General features: G+C 40.3%; 1 long non-coding RNA gene across 1 annotated transcript in view; it reads left to right on the top strand.

Annotated features, from left to right (window-relative positions):
• Positions 1–19,927, top strand: part of LOC103396520 (uncharacterized) — a 33,748-nt gene extending 13,821 nt beyond the window's left edge. Inside the window, exons 4-6 of the long non-coding RNA XR_523360.3 lie at positions 10,921–10,998; positions 15,174–15,381; positions 19,406–19,927. This is a non-coding gene — a long non-coding RNA (uncharacterized LOC103396520). The remainder of the gene's footprint in view (positions 1–10,920; positions 10,999–15,173; positions 15,382–19,405) is intronic.
• Positions 19,928–19,933: the final 6 nt, after the last annotated feature.

The following is a 19,933-nucleotide window of genomic DNA, read 5'->3' as shown; positions in this document are numbered from 1 at the left end:
AGGAATGTGATGTGTGTGAGACCACTGTCAAAAGACTCAGTGAGACTTTAGAAAACTTTTATTAAACCTCTTCTATTACATTTACCTTTTTTTTTTATAAAGGAACTTTAAGCGTTAGTAAATATTCAAATTCTTTAGCAGATCTCCTTCACATTTAGCTTTTTATCCTCTGTAAAAATGCCAGAGTAGATGAATGTGAATGGGGACATTTTTTAAACTCGCTGTCTCTCTGGTGCTGATTGGAACCATGTTCTACAGACTTGGATGACTGCTCTGTGTTCAGTTTGCTTCTCTCTTTGTCTCCCTCTGGATGTTTGTGTCATTTCCAGAGGGTGCTGTAAAAAGTCGGAGGGTTGAGGGAGTGGCGCACAATAACCATGAACCTCATTTTGACTTATGGCATGTAAATTGTTTAACTGGGGATTTAATTGTTACTTTATATAAGGGGGGCCGGAGAAGTCGGTGACTAGAGTTATTGTTTTCTCGCACAGATGTCACCCAATCAAGATATATATGTTTTGTTTTGTTTTTGCTTTTTCCTATCAAGTATTTTTTAGCTGTTTATACAATCCTGTTTTGTTTATTTTTATACGTCTGCCTGCTATTGTATGCTATTGTATCTCATGGTCTCTCCCAGCACAGTGGTTGGTAATCAGTGCTTAAGCTACAAATACAAATCTCTCTTTTTTATTTGATTTGTCTATAAGTGACGTAACTTTAGAGGCAGATCACATCTGACCAGTAAACTGATCTTCAGAGACAATACTTTTAAAGTCATTTTGCAAACATTTCTCATCCATCCACTGGCTCTAAAGGTAGACGGCCAACAGTGACCTTCTGTCACCTATGGCCGTTTCCCTCACAGCAGCTAAACACTGAATCAAACATGTGAAGTAACCCAGAGTCTGGTGAACAACTTCTGGCTCCGGGTCCTGTTTCAGTATGGCCGACATCTGCTGCAGCAGAGAAGGATGACTTACTGTAGTACAGTTAAATCAATCCAGACTGAGAGCAGAAAACAGAAATAAAGAGGAGAAAAAAAAAGAGTTGGTGAAGCAGGGAAGAGGAAGAGGAGGAGGAGGAGGGCTTTTCATCTGCACTGCGTTGGTAAATACTCCCATGTGCAATGAGAGATCCCATTGTGGAGGAGGTCTTTGAAATACAAAGGCCTGTAGGGCAAAGGCGAAATTACACTTGAAAAAAAAAAAAAGCCCCGGCAACAACTGAAGGAAAAGGAAAAACATGATGAGGCCAAAGGAGCTGTTGGACTCTGTTCTCCAGCTTGTCATCTCTCTCTGTCGTTTAGTAAATTTGTTACATGTCTGTTCTGAATTTCCATTTTTGTTGACAGTTTGAAAGTATCAGACGCAGCAGAGGTGTTTCATTTTGGCCTGATCTATGTGGTGGTCGTTGGGCCGTGACATCTAAGGCTGTATCTGTATGTGCGCTTTTTCTTCCCTGTTTCTACCCTGAAACAAATGTTGGCTGATGGAGGAGCTTGTTAGAATTGTAAAAGGTCAAGGTCAAGGTCAACATGACTCCACATTCTGTCTGATGATGTTTTCTGGGTAGAATTCCTTGTGGTTTTTAATGAGGAAATTATATTATCAATCAATACAGTATGTACAAGTTGAAGCTCTGTGACTTAAAAAATATTTTAAAGAAACATAATGTTACTTTCTTGTAAAAGCCAACGTTAAAATGTGTTTGTTCAACTCGATAAGGAAAGATTTCATGTATTTTTAATATAAAATAACAATTATACAACTTGAAGTGTTTAATTATTTGGAGTTGAAGCGGAGACACTAGTTTTGTTTTTAAGGCAACAGGTGAACTTTAGTCTCAGAGTGAAACCAACTTCAAATGTCTTACAGTGCGGTAGCTCAACGTAAATCATCGGACTAAAAGACCCAGATGTTACAGTGATATTTATGAAGATTTGAGCAGCTACTTCCTGTAGGAGAGCCGTACGTGCTCCAGTGAGTGTGAGGTGATTGACGATGAGGAGAAACTGATTTAATGTGATAAAAAGCTGTTACTCCTGCACACAGGGATAATATTGTAGCTCGTCCAGTGACAGCATCATGTTTGCTGTGATAAACTGTTTACCTTGGGTGATTTTCAGGAGTGCTGAGGTTTTTTTTTTTTGCTGCAGTGGGTGAGTGCACGAGGCAGCAAATTGCTCCAATTTAGCAAAGAAAAATAACATTGTGAAGACAATGAAAAAGCAGATGACAGAGGCTATTCACGATCCGGCTCAACCTTTCCTCCTCCCAAACTGTCATAAAAGGGGCTTTTGCTGCTGCGCTGCCGTGCCACAGTTAGCATTCTTGTGGTTTTCGTGGCCTACAGACTTCTCTGAAAAGCCCCCGTTTGTCGTCTGTGGTGCCAGCTGCTTGGTGAACACACAGGCCGACTCGTCACCGCCCCGGTCCGTATGAAGCAGGCAGAGGAAGCAAAGGTCTTCATGCAGACTATAACTGCACAGATTTATGCTAAGGCTACGACGGTAGCCATAAATATACAGCATGAATTCCTCTGGTGGCCAGTGGGCAATGAGGACTAACGAGAAAGAAAAGAAAAACTGTGAGGAGGCCTCGTAAGAAAACCCCGCTCCTCCCACAGAGTTCCCACATAAAAAAAACCTTCTGTTTTTGTGGGAAAATGGCACTGATGTGTAATTTTATTTGTTTTGATTGAATTGTTTTCACCAACATGACTTGATAAATTACATGTGCTCTTGATTTGTCCAGTTATGAACAAAGCATAACTTGAGAAGCAGATGTAACTTCTCATTAGATCAGAATTTCCATACACACTGGACGATATATTTGTGGCAATTACACAAGTGTGGTTTTGCTAGGTGAATAAAAAAGTGTTTGTTATTGTAGTGTTTTGACCCTCAGAGGCTTTATGTCCAGGATTTGATGGATAGAGACAGAATGTTTGAACAGTTGGAAACATCTGTTTTTCTGGCTGACATTGTTCACTGGCTTCACTTTGTTACTATGCAGCGGCACATGTTAATGACATTTGTTCAGTATTATAATGTTAGCAGGTCAAAATTACACCGCGACGCAACTTGTGAAACAGAATCAACAGTTCTGTGGAGGCGCTGCCACAGCTTCACGTATAGAGACGGAGCTTTATTTCTGTCCAAGTGGTTTCCCCCCTGGGTGTGACAGGCAGCTGTGAGCATCAAAGACTCTGGCGTGGCCGTGAGCAGGAGGAACAGTGAGCTGTGGAACACTTCCTGAGTGTTCAGATTGCTCTGCTGGCTGGAGCATGACAGACAGTCGGAGATGGAGCCAAAAACATCTTCTGTCATTATCTACTATAGTCGGGCCGTTGTCTTTTCAGCAGATAAAACATTTTTCAAAGGTTGTTTTTGTCCCATTCGAATTGAGGTGACGACTCATGTTACGTCTGGCTCCTGTAGTGCTCTAGTCAGGCAATTTGAGAAATTTAAATTTAAAAGAGATTTAAATATTTTAACTAATTTTAATGCATGGGCAGAATGATGTGGACTGGATTTCATATAAGTCCAGTTTTTACACTTATAGTGTTATGAACTGGATTTCATATAAGTCCAGTTTTTAGTTTTTACACTTATAGTGTTATGGCTGGGATCAGTAATGTCAATCCACCCCCCCACCTCCCCGCCCCCCGTCTCCCTCTCTCTCTCTCTCTCTCACTTTCTGTCTATCAAGCATTCAATCAATCAACAGTAAAAATACGATACATAAAAGAAACTACATCTGAAAATACTTCATGCCAACCTTAACTTGCGTGCAGACTGGCAGGTGGATTTGACCTTTGAACTCACAGATCCTCCTGCCCAGGACTGTTTTCACCTTCATATGGATGAGGTCACTTTGTACTGAAGTTCTTCATCCAGAACTTTTGTATTTCACACCACATCGCTGCAGCTGGGAGACAGACATTATTTGATTTTAACACGCTGTGCTTTAGAGAGTAAAAAAACATGAAAATCCTCCTCCTGTTCCGGCCTCATCTCTGGAGATTGTGAAAAACTAAAAATATTTACTGACAACATCTGGAAGTAAAAAAAAACTTCACGCTGTAGTGTTAAAAATATTTACTGACAACATCTGGAAATAAAAAAAAACTTCACGCTGTAGTGAGAGGTGTTGCCGGGTTCTTATGAATGGTGATAGATAAATAACTTCATACTTGTATTTTTATGCTTTTCTACTGGGACCAAATGCATCAATGATGAATCAGAGTTTGATTTTTATTAACGAGCTTCTGCTTGTTCCGTTGTTGGAATGCACTATGTGCAATTCTCAGTTTTTGAACTGCTGATTCTTTCTTATGTACGACCAACTTTTTCATCCTTCTGGGCCTCAGTGCTTTCATCTATCTGACACTCAGTCGATGCCTCAGAGCGAAGGCTTAATGCAGTGTAATAGTTGTTCATTATTGTTCAGGCCGGTTGACACAAACATGTCTGTGCAGAGTTTGCAGCTGTCGAACACAAAGAGGCAGCAGGAAGCAACAGGTACGACCAGCGCTTTGACTGACGAGGAAATTGCCAGAAGGTCACATTTCAAAAAGTACCAGCATTTAATCCCTCTTTGTGTGTGTGTGTGTGTGCGCATGTGTGTGTGTCTGCCTGTGCATGCTCCAGCCTGAGGAAAAGCATTAACTAGACTTTTAGTCACCGTTCATCCCTGTTGTTCATACAAGGAGTTCTAATTGCATTTAATGCACAGTTTAATGACTGCGTTCAAACATGAAATGTGAGGACATGCAACAGTTATGGATTTAACCTAACAAGAAAAAAGTTCAGGTTTAATATCCTGCTGCCAGAGCGTGGGAGCCAAAGCTGGTCGGGTTGTTCAAGTGAAGTCATATAGTGCAGAGATTGATGGATCCTCAACCCAACACCACAGATGTGTGCTGCTATTTTTTGAGCAAAGGCAGATTTGTGGTGTGAGAGTGTAAAACAGAATTTGTCACAGATTTCTTTCTTCTTCCTCTTCTTCTTCTTTCTCCTCCTCCTCCTCCTCACCCCTCTTCTCTCTGTGGGCTGGATGGAGGGAGCTTTGATGTGGCACTCTCTTAGTGTTGTGACCACAGGCCCAAGAGGAACCAGATGCTCTTTGGAATGGATTGTGGCAGAGAAACATACTGTATATATTTATGTGAATAAAAAAGGAGAGAGACATGAACAGTGCAGTGTGAGGGGGAGCTCTCCCTCTCTGCTAACCTAGCTAGGCTATAAGAAGGTTTCTGAGCCAGTACAGACCAAGAGGAGCATCAGTAGATTTGTGTAAGGATGTGGTGTCAACACTTTACACTAAAAATAGTTAAATGTAAATTATTACACAAATATTTCATTTTTTTGAAGTTTGTTATAAAATGTAGTGAATATGAACGATGGTCATTTGGACATTGAACAATATTTCCCCTTGTTACATAGAAAACAATGACTAAATAATTTCTTATGCGCTGTGATTTATTCATTTATATTCTCAAGGACATGTTGGGACTTGTATCTGACAGATCAGAGGAAGTGGTGGCTGAGGCAGCAGTGGGAGTTACAGTGGTCAAAATAAGAGGAGCTGCAAAAAAGACAAAAGATATATATATACTGTATATTTCTTATATTTCTTCAGACCCCTGATGCTGTTAACTTAATAGGAGAAATAGGAGCAAGTGATTTTACAGTTCAAAATGTAAATAAATAAAAAACGAGGAGCGTACAATGTCAACGCGTTCAGTGGCTGTTTGTGTTCTTTTCAGGACACTTTAGTGCTCTGAATTTTCGCCGACAGTGCAGGTTCCTGATTCCTTTTCCGTGTTTGAAGGACGATCTGTCCACACCCGCAACAGTAGCGTGACTGAACGCAGACTCTGCCCTACAGCCCAGTACTGTACCATTACACAAACCTCATCATAGTTTTGATTTATGACCCTCATGTGACACCGTAGAGTTTGGTTGGAAGGACTGCAGAGCAGCGCATTAAGAATTTGGCCTCTGGGCACAGTAACAAGGACACCTAATGTTGCAGCGAGGACATGAAAATAAATGAACAGGCAGAAAGATTAATCTGACCTTGTAATAAAGATGTCTTCTGTCTTTGGAAAGAAAAAGGAAGGATTATGGCACAGGAAAAAACTCTGTGTTTTTACAATCTTTCTTTCTTCTTGCTTCCTTCATCTTCCTGCGGGGTAAACACAGCCCTATCCGTTTACCCTAAATGTCATATAACTGTTTATGCACTAAACCCAAGTGTAATGGACGTCTGTCTCTGTGAACTGGAAGAGAATCGCAGCCTCTGCATACAATATCTACACAGAGCTGATTTTGTTTACGGCAGACGAGGACAAATACTGAGAGCAGCTTTGGGACTGATCAGGTCGGGGCTATGATGTTAGGAGAATTTCTTTGGGGGGGGGGGTTAAACCAGTCACAGGATCAGGGTAATTATCAGGGATTGTAAACAGATTTGAAATAGTCATGATCATGTTGGTACATTTGAAATAAGTCTCTCTAGTCATGGTTTGAATTAGTCAGGATTTGAGGGATATTTTTATGTGATATAAAATATTTTTTTCTTTATCTAAACTGTGCTTCAAACACATCTAAAATTCTAATCCTATTTAAAGTCAGAATCCTTAGGGTAATCCACACTAACTAATGCCATAACTAACAAAAAAACCAACCCCAACATTAATACTAACCTAAAGATAACCTTAAGTCTAACCCCTGGCTAACCCAAACAAACATTATCCCGAACCTAACTCTAGTTTATTTCAACTCGTATTTAACTTGCAACATTTCAACATCAATTTTTTTTCATGGCAATTTTTGTTTGCCAGACTGTTCAGACTGAGCCACGCCTTTATCAGATGACTTCTGGGATAGGCTTCAGCTCCACTCGTGACCCTGAACAGGATTAAGCAGTAGAGAATGGATGAATGGATGGTATGCGTACCAGTAGTTGTGCCAGCAACAGCTTTGACAACAGTAGTTTGGAGATTTTGGTGCATGAGAACTAGACAACACTAGGCGTGTCAGTGGTAGAAACTTCAAACATTTAAATTTAAGCTTGTTATATTACTAGATATTATTATTATATTATTATATCTAAAAAGACTCTTTTTTTCATTTAGGCCATTTTGCAAAGGCATCTAAAGTATAATCAAGGCCTCAAGGCCTTAAACTTTCAGGTGACAACAGCAGCACCAATGCAAGGCTCAAGTCCTTGAAAACTGAGACGTAAACTCCAGGCCACCATAATGTCCTCAGCATGTTTTTCGTCCCTGCCCATCAATCTAACGACATGTCTAAACAAAGTGTTTCCAAACTTTGCTCTGGTGGCTGATACTTCCCTCATCCAATAAAACGCTTCCTGTCTCCCGCAACTTTTTCTTGTTCCCAAAACTACAAAGTGCTGCTTTAAGAGTTTCCAACGCATTCGTTTTTCTGCAGGCAACAAGTCAGACGTTAAGTCGCTGACAGAAAAACTCTCAGTGGGCTATTTTATGTGGATAAGCGATGCCAATTTAAGGATCCTCTTTGGTTTCCTCTTAAAGATCAAAGCATGTGGGGTAATCTATTAGACTGAGGCATGCTGTCTCCACGACAGCCAGATCACAGACACAGAGCCTGTGCTTCCTTCACGGACCCTTGTCGTCAACAATGCAGTGTCTGACTTGGTGGCTAGTAACTGTGTACGTGCACGCAAGCCTGTTTGCTCTTGTGTGGAATTTAACTCCGCCAACATCTTTGCGTGATGTGCATGAGGGCAAGTTTGTGGAAATCTTTTTGCCTCGGACTGATACCTAATCTGTGTCCTGTGTGTGATGTAAGTGAGAGTTTGGAGTTCTGCTTCAGCGGTGCAGAAAACATCTTTGAAATCGGGGCTCCCAGGTCACGGTGCGGCCTCTCATGTTTGCTAACACAGGATTAGAAACTTAAATCCAACACAAAAACGTACACTTAGAACCAACACATCAGCAGAAGGGTTTGGTTTTTTCATGTTTTTTTTTTTTCAAATTTACCTGTGACAAACAGGGTTCAGTAAGACTCGTAGTTAAGAATCACTTCAGTCTGTTCATTTTTATTCACCACACTTGACAGTATCTGCTTGTCTTGTAAATGCAGAGAGAAATAATCTATACATTAATGGGAACACTGAAGTCTGTAATACAAGCGTTCGTAAATCTCACTGTGCATCAGACACAAATTTGTCCCTAAAGCCAGTGGAAAAATGGAAATGATGCCAGGGTGATGGATTTTTAATTTGTGTGAACTAATTTGAAGATTGTACGGGCTCTCAGAAATAAATGCCATCAGTCATGCAGTTTATGCTCTGCTTTCATTAATTTGAAGTTTCAGTCACTAAGGTTATGTCATCCCCTGAACCCTCTGATTTTAAAGTGGTTAAAGCTGTGTCAAAGGGCCTGGGTTCTAATTTTTACAAAATTCATGGGAAACAATTTTTTTTTCCAGAAATTAAACCAGACTAATCTCTGTTTTCTGGTAGATTTTTTAGAAAACTGTGAACAGCAGAAATAAATTAAATGAAAACGTAACTCCTCGTTATTCTTTCATGGCTGGAAACACGTTGAAATCCATTTAAGAAGTTGTTTTGATGATTCAACAAAAAATATACTGGAAGTGCCCAACAAACCACAGCTGAGTGTCTGTTTTATTTGATCTATAAAGAAAAAAAACTAATGACTGATGAAAACCTGAGAGTCGTAAAATAAAAAAAGGCCTGTTAGAAAAGTCTTACAAACATTATAAATCAAAATGTTGTCTGGCCTCCAGTTAATTTGAGTCTAAACTCGACACAACAGAATGACTGGGTTGTGTAAATGTGTACCTTTATAATTTATTAAAGAGCAAGAAGAGAAATAGAAGTGTATGCTCAAATATATATCCATATATAGGTGTGGATATACAGTATATATGTTTATGAATATATATACATATGTGTGTGTCCAGTTTTTAATGCTCTTATATTGAAATGACCAATGCAAAGTTTTTATGTATTTTAATGCTCTTATATTGAAATGACCAAATATCTCTACCTAATGCAAAGTTTTTATGTAGCATGCTGGGGTTTTTCCATGTGATAATGAATGACATGACTTTCTCAGTTATGGGCCTCCTAGTGGCCATATAAGTAAATTCAGCTATTAGTCACTTCCACCTTGGCTCATTATTTATCTGATCTTAAGACAAGAAAATGTTAATTTTCCATTGTATAATTTCTCAAAATCTTTCTCCCTAGATCACTAAGTTTTCTTTCTGAGGCCGTGACCCGATGAAAACAAGTCTGTGTCGCAGACTTTTTTGTCATCTTGAGACTATTTCAAGCTGAATGTGAACAGTATGATTTGGATGCTCTGGGGCTTTGTACATTGTGCGGAATGTGGAGTCTGTATCCCATTAAGAATCCGTTTTAATCTTATGACTGAAGGATGGACTGAAGCCACAAGAGCTGGGGGATCAGCTGCAGCACATTAGGACTTAAACCCCATCAGATCCCACTCACCCAGGTTTTAGAAGTAGATTCCATGGTGTTGAAGTTGGCGGACATTTATTTGGTTCCCAAGTCCATCTTGTTTGCAAAACTTCAAAAGCAAAGTTAATTGAAAAGATAATCCTGGTTCTTTTATGAACAGTGGTCTGTTACAGCGGTCGTTGTCTTGCAGTAAATGACAGATAATGAGGAACAGAAAAAATAATTATACGTTTTTCAAATTGAGCTGCAAGGATATGCACTTTTGGATTGTATATTATATTCCCTGGCAAGGGATGGAACGCCCCTTCGCCCAGCTCTTAATTTAGACCCACCTTTGCTACATTATGTAAGTCAGTGGTTCCCAAAATAGGGGGCAGGCTCCTCCAGGGTGCCTGGAATAATTGTGTGGCGGACAGTGGAGCTAGCAAGAATGAACCTCAATTTACATATTTTCTGGAGCAAATTGCACTGAAATATTTGAGTGTTGTCACCATCTCCAACAAACTGAAGCTGTCCTATCAGAATGGAGCCTGACTTTAGATTAAATCAACAACTCTCAGACATGTAAAACCCCTGGCTCACTGAGGATGGTTTCCACCACATTTCTCACCAAGAGCCTGGAACCATCCCAGTCAACATCAGTACAGCCAACAACAAATCTCACTGGCAGCAGTCAAGACAGCCAGACGAAAGTGACTTCATCTGTAAACGTCAGATCCAGAACAGTGATGTGATCAAAGACATGAGCTCATCGTCAATGATTTAACAAACCCCAGGTCATGACCTTTCTCCTCTAATGAACTAATGTGTCATTAGTCGGCTGTTTGTATTTTGGAATATTTTCATGTCATGCTGCACATATTTATCGATGATTTAGGTCAAATCAGTTCTGCTAATTAAAATTAAATGTTTGCCTGATAAAGTCACTCTCTCCTTGGAATTTTAGACACTTGCCTCCTATGGGTGTGAGAGCATGTGTGTGACAACGGCACTCACACATCTGGTCAGAATGATTTAGTTTCAGCTAAACTGCATGTAGTTTACTTTGGTATTCCAACACTGTCCACCCAGCAGCAGAGTCCAGGTGGGATTTCCTCACCATCACCTACTAAAGTCCAACATGAAGCAGCATCTGATTTGACTGTGAAAAACACTGGAGTAAAAAAAAAAAAATTAAATGGTGTCAGAAACTTTAAACATGGGGATTATTAATGGTCAGGGCTAAAGTGTTGTATATCCCTCTCACTCATTAGAAACCTGCAAAGGATTTATCACAGGGCCTAAAACTGTCTTCTCCCTCCCTCCTTCTCCTCATCTTCTCCTCCGCAGCCCACTCCTTGTCACACACTTTTTTACTGATAGGTTGTTAGCGAATAAATGGTCAAACATTTCACTGACTCCCATCTCTCAACAGGGCCGTTTGTCTGATTCCCTCATCCGCAGTTTGGACACGGGTGGAGGTGTGATGGAGGAGAAGACAATTCTGACCCTGGTAAGTGTGGATGAAGTGCATTCAGCTTTAAAGTGACTTTATTTTTTAAATAGCATCGATAATTTGCGTTGACTGTGTTTAAAAAATCTTGACAAAAATGATGCTACTTTAGTCTTGCTTAGCCTTAGTGATAATGACACTTATAATGAATAATGATAAGTAAGTTCATTGGTAACCTGAGATCTGACTGATTAAGTAAAAAAAAAAAAAAGTCCTTACTCCTTTTTGTGATTTTATTTGTGTTGATTAGTGACTGAAAAACAATGAACATCAGTTCAGAGGTTACGACCTCAAGTTAAATACATTCGTTCATACAGTTTGTCATGAATGTTAGCAGGTGCGGAGGTTTAAGTTCATACGGCGGAGCCAGATACAGAGCAGTCTGTTCAAGCTCAAAGGCAAATATTCAGCATTCCTCTGATAGGTTCAGACCACCCAAACCACCTCTGCCTCAGTCGCCCAGCCTGCCTGTCCCTCTCGTGGCTCTCAGATTACAAGGCATAGCTGGTCTACAGAAGTGATATGTCACAAAAAAAGAACCTCACACTTCAAAAGGCAGCTAATACGAAGTAGCCCCAGTTAATTGTGTGCATCTGTTCCACAGTTATGCTGCTAACCTGCAGTGTTCTTCACTCCACTGGCTGCCATGTCATGCAGTGAGGCGGCAAACAGTCAGTGTTCAGTATTACTGCCCACACTCCTAGTAAATCTAGTAAACTCATAGACAGTGGTTGTTGGAAAAAAACAACTCAAATTTGCTCAAAAATGTATGATCTATCTATCTGTCTATCCATCTATCCAGCTCATTTGTGGGTACGTGTAGGATTTTTGCACCGAGTGAGAGGGTATTTTGAAGTTTACCATGGAATAGTAGTATTAGAATTAGCAGCATATTTGTGTTAGAGTGTGGAATAAGATTAGGAATATGTATAAGGTAATATTTGTTAAGGTTGGGTTTAAGAGCATGGTGGTTTATTAAGTCTATTTGAAGTGTGTGTGTGTGAAGGATGTCGTTGATGAATGAGCAGGAAGTGCAGTTTCAAAAATGTTTGTCCTCTTAAGTCAGGTCAGTTTACCGAAGTGGTAAAAAATTCACAGAGGGCGCCATTTAATCAGTGTGTTTTCCTTGTGTCAGAAAACCCTCTGCCAGCCGACAGCTGTGTGGTAGGTGTGTGTATACACTGCGAAGAAAGGCGTCATGATTAATTGAAACATTTTAAACACTCTTTAAACTCATACTGCAGAGCGGTGGATAGTTGCTTTCAAAGCTTTGTTGAAGTCGTTGTCCTGAACAATATTAATTGATATTTTAAGCTCGAGACACTTCAGCAAAATTACATTTTTCTTTAAAGTTGATTGGTGAAAAAAGATTAATCTCACAAATGAACTCTAGTTAACGGTGGGCAGTAAATTTTCCCGTGGGATTGTTAGAGGTCTATAATAAAAATGTCGCTACTGTACTTTCCTTCGTACAGCCATCATTGCGTCATGGCATTGTTATTGCAGTTCCACCTGTTGCCAGCACAGTGTGTCCATTCTGTAGCTAAACACCAACTGTTGGGCTTGCAGGAATTAAGGTCCCCTGAAAGTGTGCTGCCAACCTTTTGTCCACGAGGTGTTTATAGCAGCAGGTTGGATTTAAGGCACTGGAGCTGTTTAAGTCCCTCCATTCCAGTCTTACCCGTTAAAACAGTTCCTTTGTTTATTAACAACAGCTCCAACACTCACTAAGACCCGACCTGGAATCTGAGACTGTGGGAATATTCTCCGTCCATGTTTCATCCTAATCTGAGCCTAATCTAAGTCTAAAGAACTCAAGTGAACTCTTCTTTTTGTGCCTGATGCAGAAATAACAAAGCATGTGAGCAGACCAACTGTAAACTGCTCATGTGTTTGTTCTGTTCAAATCTCCACAGTAAACTCTCAGGCTGTACTGTGTGAAGAAAGATGAGATTTCCTTTGAGGAGGTCAACCACCGCATTGGTCTGATTAAATAGCTGCTTCAATGACGCTGCGGAACCGCCACATGACGTGATGTCGGCTGCATGTTGTCAGGGAGAGAGAGAGAGAGAGAGAAAGAGAGAGAGAGAGAGAGAGTTCAAAACCTTTCTGGCTGTGGTGCCATTGACCACTTGTGTAGTCTTTCAGACAAGGCCAGTACTGTTCTGTCTGAGGAGACTGTAGCTGCTGATTACTGCCCTGCTTTGGATCATATGTGGGAATCTGACTGCAGGCCCAATGAGGGTGTTACGGTATATGTTGCTTTATTCTAGTATGAAGTTTTGTGTTTTCTTTTGGTGTATTAAAGTTTCACACTTTTATCATTAGCATGGTACTAATTGGCTAATTAACTGCCAGATTGAGAGAGAAAGAAAAGTGTGCAGTTGTGCTGCCAAGTGTTGTAGTTACACATCATTTCTACTTTTAATTTAAAAACAATCTTACACGGACCAGTCAGAGAGAGTCAGAGTCACAACGGCTAAAACATTCATCACAAAACTTCTGCAAGCTCCATAAAAAGTCCAGATCATGTTTAAGAGTTTGTCTGAATACTGTGACTTACCCATTAGTTAATGTTTAATGTTATCTTTTGTTGGAATAAACCCTGTGAAAAGAGCAGAGACAGGGCAAAGTTACACATCAAATTTCATGTACAACTGTGCTCTATGATAAGTCAATATTTTCAGGGACCCTCTCTGTTTTGGACCCTGTGCATCGCCAAGTTAGGGTCCTGTGGTCTGAGTGTCTGGCAGGAGAAAAGAGGGAACCAGAGACCGACATCAAACTGTTCCTCCGTGCACAAACACAGACCAGGCTGGGAGAGAGAGGCACAGCGAAGAACTGTCGTTGTAATAGGTGTAATTGGTCGGTTGATCTCAGTGGGAATGTCCACAGATCAAACTTTACAATAAAAAGCATTCCTGGAGACGCCGGTTGAGATAACAACCGCTGCAAATTGACATTTAATCTCCTGCTGGGTGAAGAGGACGGACACGCTGCGGTTACATAGGGCGTTATTTGAAGACAACTACTGTTTGCTGAGAATTCACTGAGCTTGACAGGACTTTGTCTTCACTTTGGGTTGTGCTTTTTATGATAATATTATTGAGGATGTCTAGTTCAATGTACGTTTCACAAATGGAGAGGAATTTTAAGAGGAAATCTGAAAAAGGACATCACAGTGAGGGGTACACAATCCGAAGGATAGAGAAAGACATTAAAACCGTGGTTCACAAACTTGTTCTGCAGTCACTGTGGTACAAAAAAAATAAAAAATGTAATTGTGTCCAAAAAAAAAAAAAAAATGTAATTGTGTTCCCCTCCTCCTCCCCCCCGCAATCACTTCACGCCCCTTATGGGGCCCTCGCCCGCCCACTTTGAGAACCGTCACATTCAAATATTTTGCCGTTACTCCCAGCTTAGTCTGGTACCTATTACAAATCTGGAAATGGATCTGATTTTTTTTCTAAAAAGCTTTTAAGTGAAATTTTATTTGTGTAATTTATTGTGACATGGGAGTAAATCAATGTTTTCTACAAAGACTTTCACAACAGAGTACAGTGTGAGGTCACAAGGGCAATTACTCAAATCCTGTTCTGGTTAAAATCACCGTGTTTATGTGTCAGGTTAAATTCTCCTCTGGGGATTGGACATGAATTCTTGCTAAGTGTTACTAGAAATACATTTGGGTGCAATTTGTGTGTTTAAAAAAAAACATCTCTGCATTGAACGCTGTTTTATTGCTGTACCATCTGCTCCATTCACCGATTAACTGAAGGTAAATGATGTTTGGGTTTATAGACTTGTGATGGTAAAAAGTGAGTGTCCACTGGTTGCTCCTCCGAATACTTTTGTTTTCCAGGTTTTACAGTAAATAAGAATTATTAATGTGAATTCAATCTTCTAGGAGAAATAAATATAATAAATTGTCTGAATATCAGTGAAACTCTGGAAACTACATTTCCACAGAAGACAAAGGACATGACCTTAGTCCAGAAATGTCTTTAAATCTGCTAAATGTTTACTTGGGTGTAACAGATTCCAGACTGGAGAAGATTAAAGGCAACATTGTTTTTCATAATCTGATTACAGCTGCTTTTCCTTCTCATGCCTTTAGTTGCCAGATGTGTTCTCCGAAAAAAAAACTGTGCCCTTACATCTGTCACTATGATCAGCAGGGGAATTTCATTAGACGGAGACCTCCCTGGACGAGACTGATAAGAGCAGAGGAGGACGCTGAGGAGGAGGAGAGGGAGGAGGAGGAGAACAGGGCTGTGTTTGACCAAAGACAGCCCTTACTTGTTATCTCCATGGAGGAGGACGGGAAAGACAGAGGAGTCAAGAGAGCAGAGCCAAGAGGAGAAGATTAAAAGAAATAAGAAGGTAGGGGATGAAAGGATGCAACAAAGTTAGATCAAAGAAATGACAGAGATGCAAGTAAACAAAAGGTGTTGGCCAATTTTCTTTCTAAGAGTTTCTAGAGAAGTCTTTCAGTGATCTGTCCAACTCTCAAAGGTTTAGAATTTTGACAGATTTACTTAACGTCAACTACTATTTTGATTCTTTTCTGGTCTGTTTGACCCAAACAGTCTATAGATTCTCTCTTCTTTATGACAAAGATCTGGAAAGATCTGGACCGCAGGCAGGCCAGACCTTCCATGTTGTGGCTACAAGTACACCACGTCATATAATATGAAAGTCACTGTTTGCACCTGTGTCCATAATCTACTAGATTGTCTTTTAAATGTCTCGTACAAGATCATGGGGCAACAGTGTTTTTCTGTGTGCAAGAGAGAAAATGTTTTTTGTTTTTGCTAAAAGGAACTAAGGTCATTCAAATACAGCAGAGACATGGCCCTTGGCGCACACACACAGGTTTTCCCCAGTGGGTTTTCTGCTATATCTTTCACCATAGATAAACACGTGACAGACAATACTCTGTGGTAAGCCAATATGACTTTGTTGCAAAGACCTTTGGTCAAAGCTTCTTTAATACCAGTGGTATTCAAACCTGTTTGACAGTTAACCTGCAAATTGGAAGAATTTACTGTGTGACCTGTTCACCTCTGGAGTATTGGCATCCATTAAATCTTCTTGACTAATAATATGAAATTTGTTGCTATTATAAATGTAATCTTTCTCATTTTATCTGTGTCCATGTTACAGACTTGGATATCATCAATAATTCTTTTTTTTTATAAGAAACTTTTTTTCTGGGGAACAAAAAAAGAAAATTATATAAAAACTGAGAGGATGACAGGAAATTAGTGTCCAAAGAGAAACGTTGTTTATGAGAAGACTAGAGATGGAGGAGGGTGACAAATGAGGGGCGATGATCTGGGAGTAAAAGGAGGCAGGACAATGAGGAAGAGCACAGAAGACAGGTGGGGAAGGTGTGCTGATAAAATGAGGAGAGCATGGGGGCAACTTGATAAAAGAGGAAAAGATGGAAGGCAGTGATACAGTGACGTTGTTGAAGGTGGTGAGCTGCCTTGACTCTCCACCGACGAGTGATGTGATGCTAATCTCTCAGCTGGAACATCTGGTCCAACCTTAAATAATGACTGCTGCGGGCAAATCGCTGCAATTCTGCCCGGCTCTACCGAACCTGTGGAGATGAAGCGATAACCCATATCCACCAGGCGGACTTTGGAGGTCAAAGCCGTCTGACGCAACAAAGAAGCACTTTGTCTGTGGATTCACCAGTGTGTCCCAGTGAATGAACCTGCTTCTGTGGAGTCTGATGGGAAAAGAAGAAGTCGCTCAGACAGGGGTTGCTGTGTTTGTGACAAGTAAAGCTACCTTAAGGGAACTTCTTCAGGTTAACACGGCTCTCCCAGTGGAGACACGCCGTTAATGCTATTATTTTACAGCGCTGTAATACCTTAAGTGCTCCCCTCGCAAATCACTTTAATAGTCTGAAAGTGTGTTTATGCAGTGGCTGGGAATATAAACACAGATGGATGACCTAATGGGACCGTACTGTACGGGTCCCCGTGCCTGAAGATGGGTCACACGGTGAATACACTGAAAGGCAGTAATTTATCTCAGTGGCATGTAAAACTAAGGACTCCCTCCAAGGACCAATAATTTGTTTCCAATTGAAAACAAAAAAATTTAAAACTCAGGGTCTGTGGGAGTCATTGCTGCCGGTGATACTCATTAAATAATAATAGGTAAAACATAAAGATGAACAAGCAGTGATTTATTTTCATGGTCTATGCATATACAGTGTGTGTGTGTGTGTGTGTGTGTGTATATATATATATATATATATATATATATTTGTAATAGGAGGATATTCTGATTTGTCAAAGTTGGAGCTCATGTATCTCCCTGTATTTGTCTTTAATAGTATGAGTGTTTAGGCATTTCGTAGGGACTAAGGATCTGTGATCATAAAGCCCTGGTTCAAAATAACTGCAAATACTAATATAATCCAAAGTAATGCAACAAAAAAGAACCATTCAGATGCAGTACAGCACAGTGGTGATGAACGTGTACAGTGACAACAGAAACACAGAACTAAACACAACAAAAGGAACAAAATGACCTCAAACACATGGGAAACTGCAACAAATGCATAAAATACACTGAAGGCATTGTTCAGCCACAAAGAAAGGGGCAACTACAAAAAGGCAGAATGACCGCGGAGATGGAACGCTAAAACAAAAAAAGACGAAGAACAGCTACACAGAGAAGACAGAAAGACAGAAACAACAAACAGACACAAAGTGACTGCAGACTCCAAATAAGCCTGAACAGATGCAAGAATCACTGCAAAGCAGCGAGGAACAACACAAAGGATGGCTATAAATAACCAACAATGACACAAAAGAAGAAAAGAAACATACAACGTGAAATACAAAATGGCTGTAACACGCCTGGCTGTGCTAAAATGCCACACAGGGACACAAGTGTGACTAAACTCGACTTTGGGGAGACACAAAAGGACAAGAACAAAAGACAAATTGAGAGTGTAGCTTCCCTCAGTGTCTTCTCCGGTCAGGGGTCAAACCAGCTGAGAAGAAAACACGTCTGTGTCCCCCGAGGCCTGTTGTCTGATATAAATCCAACCGTAGATGTTCAGCTGTTGTTGTTTTTTTATTGGTGAAGATGCCTGGGAGAAACAGACATAAAAAGGCAGTGGAATAGAAAGAATCATGGCAATCATGAACCCTTTTAGAGGCGGAGATATTCCAGATGGTGCTGAAGCGGAGGACGACATCACAGGAGACTATATGGCTCACAAGTTGTCAACAACTCTGATTAAAAGCCATTCCACTTGGGGAAAAGTGCTGGCTTTGCCTTTCATGCCCATTTATCACATGGAATTGTTTGTATACAGTTGTTTTATTCTTCCCAAGTGTGTGTTAAACAGAGAGAGAGAGAGAGAGTAAGAAAAAAATAGAGTGAGGGAGAGAGACAGAGACAAAAGGAGAGACAGAGAGCGATATGAATGTAATTAAACTTTTTTAATTAGATGCTGTTCTTTTCTGGGAAGCCTGTGGCAGCACTGGGTGGAGCCCGAGTGGAGACAGGAGATTTGTGGTCTGGCTGAGAGTACCACACCAGCCGGGCTAATGGAAACCGGGTGTTCAACTGTACTCACATACACACAAACACCAATGCACACACTCTCTCCCATACACATGTGCAAACACAAAGACATTGACAGGACTGCTGAGCTATGACTCCACATTGACAGGTACAGCCTTATTGAAATGTATTGTATAAAATGTGTATATATAATAACTCAATACATAATACAGTGTATACCACCACGTGATAATACATAATAATAATAATACAGTATTATACAATGACTTGTAATGAAATGAAAAATATCTAAACATGCCTCAAGAACAAGTATATTTTCCTGAAATGTACAACTAGGTGTAAAATGTGTATTACAAATGCCCTAAAATGTTATTTTGAAATGTCAAAAATTGACCGTGGATGACATACTAAACTATGACTTGAATTTGTTTTAAAATGCCCCATGTACATCGGTGCGGGTAGTGCTGCACCAGGAAATGGTTTATTCAATTGTGTGCACACATAGTTGGGCAAAAACTCAATTCATTCGTAGTCAAAGCAGGGAGGATGACAATAAACTGTGTTGTTTTTTGTTTTTTGTTTCATTTTCTTTGATTATTCAATATGGAGAAGCTCAACACTGTGCCAGACATGACAGTGCAAAATCAAGTACCGTGTCCTCTGCAGCCAGAAAGGCTGGCGCAAAAAAATCAGCACTTCCTACCTCTTGCTGCAGCTTTTGATGAAAAAAACTAAAAAAGTCTCAAATAAATCAAAATAAAAGTTTATGCCATGAAAAATACACTCAAGAGAAACATTGTTAACTTAATAAACTTAACTTAATATTTGGTTTGTCTATGTCTTTCAGTCACCTGATCGCCTCAGCACACGGAGGGCTGTCGGAAAGAGGAAGTCTCCAGGACCATGGCCCGGGTGTGTCTGGAGACACTTCATGTAGTGATACTGCCACTGTTCTGAAGCAACAGTACACACTTTAAACCATGAGTAACAACACCAAGACTTGTCTGCACGGGTTCATATGGCCGTTTTACTGTTTCATTTCTTAAGCTGTCATGGATCATGTTGTTATTTTCTGTGTTTTAGTCAAGTTTTCTGCTCTGCCCTCAGACCAGACTACGACTGCCTGTTACGTCCTCTCTGGTGGGAAGACCCTCAGCATCACTCCGGTGGATAAGATGTGAAACACGGAGCTCCTCTCACACCAGTGACTGCTGTGTGTGTGTCTGTGTGTGTGTGTGTGTGTGCGTGTCTGTGTTTGTTTGTTGGGAACATAGGTTGTAGTGGTTAATTGCTTTTTAGTTTTTTGTGCATTTTTTTGTGAAGGTAGGGCTAAATATACACACACACTGTTACTCACATAACAGATGTCAAGCCA

The sequence above is a fragment of the Cynoglossus semilaevis genome, chromosome 20, assembly GCF_000523025.1.
Source record: "Cynoglossus semilaevis isolate Cse_v1.0 chromosome 20, Cse_v1.0, whole genome shotgun sequence".
NCBI lineage: Eukaryota > Metazoa > Chordata > Actinopteri > Pleuronectiformes > Cynoglossidae > Cynoglossus > Cynoglossus semilaevis.
Note: the sequence above shows the minus strand (reverse complement) of the source record. Positions and strands in the feature narration are given on the sequence as shown.